This window comes from Ylistrum balloti, unplaced genomic scaffold, assembly GCF_031769215.1.
Source record: "Ylistrum balloti isolate Yb309-2 unplaced genomic scaffold, AGI_CSIRO_Ybal_v1 Utg370932, whole genome shotgun sequence".
Lineage (NCBI taxonomy): Eukaryota > Metazoa > Mollusca > Bivalvia > Pectinida > Pectinidae > Ylistrum > Ylistrum balloti.
In genome coordinates, this window is record NW_026782527.1 from 128671 (window position 1) to 142107 (window position 13437).

General features: G+C 34.4%; 1 pseudogene; it reads left to right on the forward strand.

The window, feature by feature from the left end:
* Window positions 1-3329: 3329 nt before the first annotated feature.
* LOC132559552 (neuronal acetylcholine receptor subunit beta-3-like) lies at window positions 3330-11329 on the forward strand (annotated as a pseudogene).
* Window positions 11330-13437: the final 2108 nt, after the last annotated feature.

Sequence of the window (13437 nt, forward strand, 5' to 3'; positions counted from 1 at the left end):
TTAACACCCTGTTTGTTGATATCTCATTTAAATACCAGACAAAGTTAATGTATGCATCTAAATGTATTGAAATATACATCTGTTGTCTATTTTCACAAAGATTTACGACACATCGCCTTTATCCAACAAAGTACCCATCGCTGATTCGGGTAAAATCTATTTAAATGGTAATTATCGGATAGGTTCGGCCATTACTTTAAGTCTAAAAGAGGTGTTGGAGTCCACCGGCTAAGTAAAGTTATTTAACGACTTTGGAGAGAAGTGATCACGACATGACTGCATTTAATTACTGCTAGCAGATTAAAATTTGGGAGCATTCATTTTGCCATTTCTGGCTAAAATACATGCGAAACGTCCATCAAATAGCCTTGAATGCAATATTACATAGAGTAAGTTGAAAAAAATCATCCAAAACAGACAATAGCGAAAAATAGAAGTCGCCAAAAAAGTAGTTGCTTTTACAAGCTAATATCAAATTCATTTAAATGAATCGAATGAATACGGTCTGTTTTCAAACAAAGCCTTGCCTATGTTACACGGCGAACACTAATAGTACTGAAAGGTTTAAATGACTGCATGAATAGTGATATATAATTTCTTGCGCACTTATTACATCAAGTTAAAACTGAATCATTTAAAACTTACCTTAACACACCTGCTCATGATTAAAGATTTACAAAGAAAATCCAATGCCTTACGATATAAATCACAGTCTACTTGTTCAAGTAACAGTTTCTACAATATACATTTATAACTCACCTTTCGAGTCAACATTGGATAAAATCTATACTTCAAAATCGTACACAAATAAACGATAGTCAGGAACGTAGGTCAACGTCATTCTTGTAGCATTTGTAACATACATGGACAGGTCTGGCAAGCGATAGCATTGGTATGCTTAATGTTTACGTAGTAGGGACCGACTCAGGTCCTCAGAGGGTCTGGGAACGACAGATTGTAATTCCAGTAGTCAGTCCGGGATCGGGTTAGTCAATTAGTTATACGTTTTGTATTTATTCAGGGTGACAAATACTCTTGGATTACTCCCAAATGCCCCATTGTTCAAACGTGACGAGGGGGAGAATATGTTCGATATGGAATTTAAAGGATTGATAAGATCAGGATTTTCAACAGGCACGATTAAATAGATTACTAGAACTGTAGTTTAGAAATAAAAACTTTCAAACATTTTATCTCATCTTAGAACCGTGACATAATCAAATACAACGGGATATCACTTTATGTGTATATTAGCGCAGTTTAAATCAAGCCAGCTTTCACAAAATATTGCCCGATTTCTGTCAACAATATGTTTTTAGATCAAAAGCTGTCGAAATGTGTTTTCAAAAAACAATTACCTTTTTGGAAATGCATTGAGCACCTGAATACAAAATAATGCATCTCGAACATTTAAATTTATGTCACATTTATATCCAGCGATGTAAATTAATGAATTGTAATGGTGTTTAATATGCCATTAAATGTCGTTCGTGTGTTTCAAAATCATGTAAATCGAAGTCTAAGGTGTCAGAGCGGGTAGTAATTCTGTATTAGTGACTTATTCTCACATTTATATACTTAAACTCGACTAATTTACCTGATGAATATTTATATAACTGGATTAACATTGATCGGTTAAGAAGTGAAATAGCAAAAGAAAAAATCAATATCAATTTTACTAGGAAGATCTGTAAATATCAACGTCGATTTAAGCTGTTTATCATGAGACTACAGTGCTTCGTGACTACAAGATGATTACTATCTACTTTATAACCCTCTATGTAATAGATATTTATGACAAAAATTGCAGAAATATTTCCAGTGATATCATTTTTTTTACACTTTATGTATCATGCTTTAATTGTGGCCAAATCGTATGCTCCATAAGTGTTATTTGTTTATTAAGAAAATGTCATTTTCCGGTGATGTCTACAAATTCAGATTATAATATATATATATATATCTTTGGTTGGTTGTAATACATGACAATTGCCTTTTTATCATATCAATTAAATTGTGTCTTTAATAAATTAGAATTGAATATCCAAATATAGATGTATCTCCTTTCAATACAAATTAAGATTTTAAGACCTAGGGGGCGACTGAGGGAAATAAAAAGAATTTGATCTAAAGAAAAGTCAAAATCTAGATTGAGAAGAACACTAGACTAACACTATAATTCACAGGAAAGGGGGCTGTGTTTTCAAAACAGGTTTTGTAGAAATAAAAAACAAAAATCGTGTCGAACAGGTACACTTACCCGATAAGGTTAACCGTTGGTGTACTGCATTCAAGATTAAGAATCAAGCATCAGTTTATAGCTGTTTTCTGTCGTGCCCATGATACCATATGATTCCAATAGGATTCACCATAACACTTGGCTGACCAGTTGTTGATGGGATCTTTGCTGCCGTAATTATTGCTGGACATAAAATATCTGTCTTTAACCAGAATCCAATAAACTGGTTATCAGATGGACATGTCACGTGATCAATGATATAGATTTCTGTTACACAGTAATACACTTTCTATATGTTTTATAAACATTGTACGGTATCCTTTCCCACTTTGTAATACATTCGCAACTACTGTTATAAAGTTAGATTAATCGTACATTTTTCCGATTAATGCAGGATAATATTTTTCAATACTGAAAGTTCAAATCATAAGTACAATTTATTTTTTTCCAGTAAACAAATTTAAAAACTTTATGATGATATTGATCAAACAACTGTAGACCTGGAGATAGCATGATCTCAATGTGGTATATGCATAAACTAGTCATTTTTCAAAAGATTAGAAACATTGGTATGCAGCAAATTTAAAGACCACTGCAATCTCTCCCTAAGGATCTTGTGCAGTAATTTATTTTGATCACGAGATGGAGTCTGACATCATAATGGCAAAGCTTACTGTGTGCACCTATGTGAGATATTGTTACCCTACATGAGATTTCCGCATAGGATATGTGTATCCCACTTAGACAAAGGTGGAAGAAAAAATATCTGAAATATTCAATTCTACCATAAATGATATATGGAAGTGTATATGATAGGGGGATTGAACTTCGTTCATGTTGCATTTACGGTGATATAATTATCTACATTTACATAATACTTCCGCAATATAAACTAAGCATTAGGACATAGATATAACGTACGATAAATGCCATTAAGCACGAGACCATTACAGTGTCATTTTTGTGGACATGGAAACGGCGACAACTCATCGTCAAAATGACTTCCACTTGAAGAGCTGCACTGCATATAATGTGTAATAAATGTAAAAACGTATAGTATAGGAATTTAACTGTTTTATTATTGCACGCAATGCGGTATATTTGTCTGCAAAGCTGTGTCATTTACAACAACAATTAAATGCTGTATAGCGACACTTCAATGCTTCAATACGGATATGTTCTGTATTGCGCGTTTTATGGAATATATCTGAATCTCCTCGCCATAGTTAGATCATTTGTAAGCTATACAAGTTGTTAGGTGGAGAAACTGTCACACACTAAGTATCTCAGTCAAATACATGCTATAAATATATGTTTTATGTATATAGTGCCGATGTATCAAAATCATTCGGTACTGATCGTGACGAACTGTTTAACTAAAAATATTTTTTAGAATGACTCCATACTTCAAGCACCTATGAATTAAAACTTGATGTGTTATATTGCAGCCATGTAAAAGCATGTACATGTACTAGTATCAGGCCTGTCAAGATGTTCTGCGCGTTCAAGGAGGTGATGAGGCACAAGTCCGACGCAGACGCCATTTAGATTTTCAAAAGACAAGTTGTTCATCGGAAGAATTTGAAGGCGCATTCGTTGAAAATAAGATCAGTAGGAATTTTTCAGATGTGAATGTTATCGGCAATACTAGAATAGAACTGGATTACCACAGAACGAGTGGAGTAACGAGAACACCTTCATGAATATGTATTGTCTATAGAATACATAAATCTTTGGAATCACATGCTTTTCACGTGCATATGTATGACAATACGGACGGGTCATTATGACATCCAAAAGACAGATTCTTACACTAACCTTCGAAACTCTACGTCGTCTATCTCAAATATTTTCTTACCTTAATCCAAATCTGCCAATTTCATTTCCATTTTGAATGCTAAATTTAGCCTATATATCTTTTTATAGGACTTCTTACAGTATGAAATAGAAATTGATCCCCACAAATTATGACAAAATGTAAGAAAATCTCACCAACATTTAAAACTCAGAAATTAAACTTACAAATCAAAAGCCTATAAAAGGTTTTCATGTTTTGAACATTTTGTATTACAATTACCATTTATACTGTAAAGGAATACAAAACATTTCCTCGATTATGTTTCCAATAAAAATATTAATTCCCTGTATCACAAAATGCAAGATTCTGTTTTTGGATACCCCAGAATAGATTGAAGACGCCTTATAAGCCTGCTAATGTCGTGATTTATGTTATCCGACCTAATGGCACTTATTGTCTGTTTGAGAGCTCGATTGTTGATTATTGTTTTCCAAGACTAGAAATTAGAAAGAATCTGATCACCGTGTGTGATATATAGTCACCGTCAAGAGCAGCAGGAGAATTCACAGAATAGTGGTTCTTTTGTTTTGAGATGAAGTAACTTTTGGAGTGTAATGGATTATCTTAGCAGACTGCTTCAGAGTTGTTGGAGAGATATGTATCAAAACACAATGGCCGTTCTTTCCAGAAAGCTGCCATCCTTTAACAGCATTGGCCACGATAAAATAAATGGTCTGCCATATACCGTGATACGGTTTGACAAGTAAACTGTGCAAGTAGTCCTTGAGAACAGGACGTTGAGATATCAGATACCAACGTTCTGTTCGTGGTCTGCTAGGACACAAATACTGCTTTGTACTGATATCGACACGTGACTTAGAACGTATCTAGAACGGTCTGACAAATGGTAGTGGGGTTCTATCTTTTTGGACATTGGTTCATCTAGATATAAAAGACTGCGATTCGGAAACATTTTGATTTCCACTGCTTTAATATCTAAAACACACCGTTATGTACTAACCTTAGTCAATGAAATGAAAACTTTCGGATATGTTTTGATGAATTTTTATTTGAGTGCTAAAATTCAATATGTATACACTAGAATGCCTACTATTTTTTTAGATTTTACAAAAAACATCCAAAGAGCAATATCTTTCTTTGATGATGGTGATGATGATGATGATGATGATGATGATGATGATGATGAAAACTCCGTTTTGTGATAACTAGTGATATGTTTATATGGTGTCGACTGTTTTTCAACTTCAATTTCGTGAAATAAAACAAAGTCACCTTTTCATTTGAATAATAGATACTGGTCAATATAGCATCTTTGCCTGGTGGTTTTGCTGTTGTGTTGCTATTATTTTAAAGGTGGCAATGTTTACTTGGATTGACTAAGATTCACATAGCGTGTGTCGATGAGGAAGTAGAAAACGTTTACACTTTCTGAAAACCTGGTAGTTTTCTTCTTCGTGTTTATCTTTCTTTTATTCATACTTTGCCCATGTTTCAGCAAATTTGAGATTGAACTACACATCCGCTGACATGTTGGTAATCTCTTTGTCGTTTTTAGAATACAAAAAATCATGGAGAAAGACACTAGAAAATATTTTCAATAATAAGTTTCGTGTTCTTCCATGATTAGGTATCCGCCATGTAGTGATCGTATGCCTTCCACGAATCGAATAGACAGGTTATTTAATGGCTGAATTAGCTACGTGGATGATTTTGAATTACAGCTTGCTTGAAAAAAAATGTAAGACTCCGCGTTCTGTCAGCTAGTAACAGTGCATTTGAACTTGGAGAAGAGTGGAGATCTGGGATTTAACACGAGGTGTATCATTTCTATCTATGATATCAATATCCCAATCACGCTCTTGAGATAGAAAGTTTCAGTTAGTGTGAAATAAATGATATCGACTCCAGATGTTGAATGTCTTGTGAATGAATATATGCACCGTATTTGGAACTTGACAGATCTCCTAATTGGAATCCATTGTGTTTACATCTGATAGAAGTGTTTTAATATGACCCTGTTGGATAAGTGCAAAAGATAAAATGAAGTTTGTCAAGTAAACAAGGTCCAGTGGATGCTTGAAGAAATGCATTGTATTGAGTAGAGCATGGGATTGATAATGCGTTAACAATTCGACCTTTTTAGTAAAATAGACTTAAATCGAGATCTTTTATACGGTATGGTGGTTGCACAAAAAATACTTTACGGCACAAGAGACTCTTACCCTCCGGAACGCCAAGACTTATTCTCCTTGTATTTTTGTAAATCTTTCTTTTGTTCCTATTAACATGGCATTTTAGTTTGAATTTGAGTCAATTTTTTCGCGAGCTGAATATAAAGGACATCTATTACACACGTGTCTCACTATATCGTGGTTTATATTTTCTCGGTCATGTCAATGTTCCACAAAATAGCAAACATATCATCCTCGTTATATATATATATATATATATATATATATAACAAACGAGAGGAACATGTGTCGTTCTATCCATATATCGAACAGACATAGGATATATTCAACCCTTGCAGTGATCATAAAAGTGTTAAAAAGAATCATTGCTATCGTTATAGTTTAAGGTCAGAGATACAGTTCTTTTGATCAACATTCCATGTAATTTGGTCGGTAATAGCTTCACGCCTGCGATGTCTAGATACCGTGTTCGCTGGCCATTGTTAGGCAATGTTCAAATTCGTCTTGTCAATGAAGCAATTTATATTTTTATTTATCAATGCAATTATTTCTCATAGTCTTTAGTCTATATGTATAACGTTGAGAACATAGATTGTTTCATAAAAAAAGAAAAAGAAAAACTGTTAAAAAATAAAACATGGCGTCTCAGAGTCGCCGGGAGCAAGACTAAAGTATGCCGTGTACCATATGAAGAGCAGACCATTACGTCGCCCATAGTATTGTGTAAAACATCTAGCCTTTATAAATTTAAATGTTCTACACATCAGAAATTAAATATACTAGATGAACGCGTGTGCCATAGCTCCAATGATGTGTAAAGAAATTACGAAAGGTAAAGATAACAACTTTGTGATTTGTTTACATCTTGCCATACATGTAAAATATGTAATTGTATTCTAAAATTGCAAAAAAAAATTATGAGGGTTTGCTGTTTGTTTGTGTTCTCTTTGATGTTTGACTTATTTTTTTGTCGGGGGGAGGGGTGAGGGGGGTGGAGGTTGTGGTAGGGAAGCCTTAAAGGGAAAATATCTTTTCAGGAAAAAGTTTTAATGACGTTTTATTAATGCAACAAAATTGTACTATTCATAAATTCTATTTCTTTTCTGAGCTCCTGGCCACTAGCAGGTTGTTGTGTACTACTACGAGTAATTTGGGAAAATGTATCAGATTTGATTTAACTACTCACATGATGAAGATTGTACAAAAGAGAAACAAGAGAATATGACCTTTCATTAAAAAGCCGAATTAATGATTGTTTTGTTTACAATGGATATACCACAGCTCACATTATGTCTTGTATAACATGGATTCTCACTGCAGGTTCTCATCATCCAATGTATTTCTTTTCATTGTTTTCAAACTATTAAAAATTGTAATATGAAGACAAGTACATTCTGTCCTGATAAGAGTGTCTTTGTTTCAATTCTTGATAAAGCAAACTCCCTATTCAACCCCAAAACTAAACAGATATCATGGTTTTATGTTTTCTTATCAGTTTTTTTGCTATAAAAGCAACAAGACGAATAACATCATTCAAAAAGTCCTTCAGGGGACCTTAAACTCAGAAGTTACGTGTAGCTCTATCCGAGGTTCCATATTTCAATAAAATCTGTCTTTTTCATGTGTCCTAAAAACGAGTTCTTGTTGTAATCAAACTTTGAAGTTTATTTCATTTTAAACATCCGAACCAAAGAGTTATGGAGATTCATGACTCTGTTCTTTGAGCCTTAAAACAAGTAAATATCCGTAGCTGTTCGGATTGTTTTATATTTTTCCAATAATGTTGATGTCATGCCTTAGATGGTGGTGAAATCTAGTGATATAAGGGTCTCGGCCCGAAAACATAAATAGCAGTTCGGCAGTGACTTTCTTCTGAATACAATATCATGAAGATTTAGATAAATATCCATTTGAAATAAACATTCCGAAATGCATTTCTACCAATACCTTCTAAACGTAATTTCATTCAAAATGCATAATCTGAAAAGGATTTCAGTTCATGAAAATCACGTGACTTTAACCTTTGTGTAAGTGTGAATTTATAAAAAAGAAATTATTTCTAAAATTCTGGAAATTCTCCCAATCTTTCTCCATCTCTTCAATAATGTATCCCTGTTGAAATATTTAAGGGGTTTCCCAATGGGTGTTTGTGGCACTGGAGTTTGTCAGCAACTGCCTTAAATAGGTTCCTTTTGGGCGTCACAATTACATGTCGCTTTAGTAACTTGGCGCCACAATTAAACTGATCGTGTAATATCAAAAGTACGTAAATTACATTTTTTTATTCCTTTTTGTGTGAGAGAATGTCCGGTGTTATCATTTTTATTACACTAAAAGTTCCAGTATTTCATTGTTATGATAGAAGATATATGTTTAATGGTATTTTTTTTTTCGATGCTACTTATCAATGGTATAATAAAAAGATAGCTCAATGTCCTATACATCATAGTTCTCTTTGGGGAATATCTCAAATTAACGGAAGTAGAGAGCAGGGAATACAAGTCGACGTGACTTATCTGGCTCTAGGCCTTATTTCCCTGTGGACAGACAAATCAACCACAAACGAGATACTTACACAGTTAAAGACCAATTAACCTTTCCTGTGATTTATAAGTCATACTCACGCTTTATATACAATAAATAAATAACAAATTTTATTGTTCAGTAGTCAATATAATTACATCACTACCCCTAAATAATATGGTTGAGCCGGAAATACTTAGCACCCTCTTCGTTTTTGTATTTAGAATGAGTGTCTGAGACAACGTAGTAGTATTTACTGAATACTCGATGCGTTAAGGTATTGGAAAACCGTTTTTGGTTTACGCTATTGGCTCCGGCAGCATCAATCGCCAGCAAATGCTGCCTACTACACGCCAGAACGGTACATTGCATTATTGGTTCACTGTACCATAAGTTCTTACAAGGAGAACTCTATGCTTCAACATTTCGTCGTTTGAAGTTGGTATTAGTGTTGTGAAGGGATTCCAATTCCACAAAAAAATATTTAGGATATTGTTATACAGAACCAAGAGACGTAAGTGAGATTTTTGATCATTATTGCATAGTTTATGTTGAATAACGTTCGAGAAAATCTGGGTGCTAAATGAATAATTGGTATTCATTTTTCAACAAGTCTTGGACATATCACAAAGAATTGGAGTATAACGAGACAGTTAAATTAAACAGTGTTATACTTGTCAACGTACGAGAATCTGTTTATAAAGACTTATTGTTACAGGCGTTTTGGATATCTTAATGTGGATATTTGCGATGACACTAAATGATTCAAAAACTTTGACGCCAGTTAAGATTTGAGGATTCTGTAATGAAACCAATCCACAACGTTTTATCATAGAAGAAACATTGTGTAAACAATTTTTAATAAACGGTCCTTATAACTAATGAATATTTGTTTGTAGCAAGGAATTTACGCCTAGAATAACCTGCTATTCAATGGAATATACAATTTGTGAAACATGCGGTAAGCAGAACATATGCTGCATGTAACTTTTTAACATTGCGTTGTATCACCTGTTGACAGTTGGCAGTTCTTTCTCATATCAAAACCAGCAAGCCTTGCTTGAGACGAGATAAGATCGTTCCATCTAAAAATATTTTTTGTTGAATGCATGTTTCGCGTTATAAGAGTAAAGTGGATTTTCATTAGGTGTGACCGTTGAACAGTAAATCGTTAGTGTAGTGGGATAAACAACGAAACTGATCAAACGAGATATTTTCTCCTCGTATTTTTTGATGGAACAGTTACTAGAGAAAGGTGATATATTATTTAGAGGTACAGTTTTGATGTAACAAATCAGTTTTATACTGAAGACTTCAAACATGATGAGCCATATTCTAAGTTTACAGACACTGATTGCTGCTACGTGTATTTTGTGTGAAGGTGCAGAACTCCTAAAGGAGGCAATGCTGCACACGGTACTGTTTGAGAACTACAACCCTCGAGTTAGACCAGTGGCAGATAGCAACACAGCTCTCAACGTGGAAGTAGCCATGTATTTGTTGAGAATTACTGACCTTAGTGAGAAAAATCAAGTTCTAACTTCCAGTATCTGGATGGATATCCGTTGGTATGATCAGCTTCTAAAGTGGAATGAATCGGATTATGGAGGCGTCTCCTCAATTCTTGCCGACAAAAACAAAATCTGGACACCAGACCTTCTCGTTCAGAATGAAATTGGCAACAAACGGGGAATAGGGGAGACAACTCTAAACGACCCGATCGTAATGTCGGACGGTCACGTGACGTGGTGGCCAGGGAAGGAAATTAAGACAACATGCAAAGTGGATTCTACAAAATATCCTTTTGATAGTCAGTTCTGTGAAATTGAAATTAGTAAATGGTACTCCAACGACAATGTCTTAAATATCACCTATACGTACCCAAGTGTTGACCTCGTGCACTACGAACAGAGCGAGGAATGGGAGATACTTAGCGCCATTGTACGGAAACACCGCCATTTTGAGGCCAGTCAAAATTTTTCAAGGATCAAATACGGAATGACACTACAAAGGCGACCCCTGTTTTATGTACTGAATATAATGGTGCCTCTGATCATTCTATCCTTGCTCAATCAGCTGTGTTTTATTTTGCCCATCGAGAGTGGAGAGAAAATTGGCATGTGCATGTCAATATTTTTGACCTTTGTTGTGTTTCTAACTTTGATCAGTGATACCCTACCCCAGTCTTCAATTCACATTCCAATATTTGGAATGTATCTCGTTTTCCAGCTCGTGATCAGTGGCTTGATCATTGGATTGGAGGTTCTGGTTCTTTACACGTATCATACACCACAAAAGGAGATCAAAGATCGTAACACACAAGTATGTCATTGTGATAACGACCGCATCAGTCAGGTTAATAATGACGATCAAACAGTCAACAAAGTTGTGCGAATTAATACATTAACACATAATGAATTCTCCCTCAACAAAGCACCGGAACCGGAACTTAACGGCTCACACAAAGCAGCCAAGCTGAACAGAATTCTGGGATATATGGTCCTGGGGGTGAATACGTTCACATTAGTGCTTTTATTTGTAGTGTTACATTCTTGATACTTTGTATTCTTTAACAAATATGAGCACAACGAAATTAACATATAAAATAATAAATGCATATTTTTTGTCACCAAGAAATCACTTATGTTGCTAGATATATGGATTCACACAAACGCTTACATGTACAATGTATGACATTGAAGACGTATGGGAATCAGAAATATAATCCGTTCCCAAATTCTTTTCAAGAGTTATTGAAATTCTATATTGATGCTCCGGGATGTATCTAGTTAATATATTTTGTATGTAAAGTATGTGATCCGTTTCATTAACCAGGTTTTGTGTTTATATTGTCACAAAAGATATTGGTCGCCAACCTGCTGGATGCTATTGTAGAAATAATTTCCCTTGACATGTTAAATAAACACCCATTAAACCAACTTTATAGAAAAAAAAGTGTCGTGTAGCCACAGACCTTATTTATTAACCGTGTCCTGAAAACACGTGGGGGATCACGTGATGAAAGATAGTTGGAATTCTACAGGAAGCATGGAGCGGACGTATGGAACTGTAAGAAGGTCAGTTACCTAAAGATTTTGAAAGTTTAAAATGACTCTTACAGGGATATTGAATTTGTCTTTTCAGGAAATGTTAGATTTTTCACACTCTGAAATAAACCCTTCCCTATAACCAGGAAGTCGAGGTTTCTCTTCTTGTGTTGAAAATATTGATTGGTTATGAATTTTAACTCGGCATGTAAACCATTATTCACAAATCATTATTATAAAAGAAAAGAGAATTTTGTTTCATTTGAATTATGTTTCTTCCGTGTTGTAAAGAAGATTTAATTGTGACTGCCTCTTAATTGTACGCTATTGTCCTGGAAATATCGCCGTTGGTACGATTTATACTAATGGGGCTGATGGCGATCTATAACTCGGCAGTAATGTCAGTCTTTTTGGCATCACCGTGTCTTTATAGTTCTGTCTGATCAATTTCTCACGTGAAGTAACTTCCTTGTAATTAGAGTTTCTCTGTCACTGAGGGACAGGGAACATATACAAAAAAAATTCTGGAAAAATATTTGAAATCATTTAGAGGCACCCATAAGCATTTGTTTTTAAAAGCATATTTTCTTCGAAACACAAATGACCATGGAGTTAAAATGAAGACCTATGAAGTAGAAATCTGACCTCTTTACTGCATTTTATTACGCATGCGTATTAAATGACTTTTGATATCCGTCGCCTTATGGCCTAACATAAAGATAAACTTTTACAATGAAACATATAAAGCCTGTCATATTCATGAGTTGATAACTACGTGGGCTGATGTGTGCTTTTTCGTTTTTTCGTCATTTCGCCGAGAAAAGATGAGCACAAAATATTTTGATTTTCGTTTTTCGTCTCGACAAGACGATGATTAACAAACCTCCATTCTTGTGTTTGCGAGAGGAGACGAAATTTTTCATCCTTTCGGGTTCAAAAATGCTGTATTTTTTACGTGTTTTTGCCCCGAAAAGAGAAATCTCAAATCTTACCGCCAGTCTTTATTCCACGCAAAGACGAAGAAACTAAATGGCACAATTAGCCATCGTAGATAATACTGTGTCAAAAGGGCAATGATAATGTTATGGGAATCTACTAAAAAAAAATGGCGGTCACACCGAACCTTCAATGAAAGATCAAGAAATGTCTTAGAGAATATTTCAACAATTATAACTGATATTTATTTCGGCCAATTTCGATTGTTTTCAGCCGCCTTCTCCCTAGGTTTCAAGGCCTGGATGGACGAAACAGGTGTATGATGCAGTTTAATTCCTTGTTTTTTTGTATCTATTTCTAAGTTTGTATTGAAAGGTGCTTTTTACTTATGTGTCTTTGTCCAACCTTTTATAAAGAATAACTTTGGCGTTACATCTTATACCAAGAAATGATACATACATCTAGTATACGTGATATCTTCACTATTAAAAACGGTTTTGTCGTAATAACGAGGTTAGGTTCTTTTTTTTTTTTTTTTTTTTGTTATTATTCAAAGATGGAAAATTATAGCTAAAACGACACTTACGCCTTTTCACTCTAAAGAACGAAAATTTTAACCATAAAAAATATACACTATAAATTTCCTCCTTTTTCTTTTCTTCTAATTTTCTAATTTTGCCT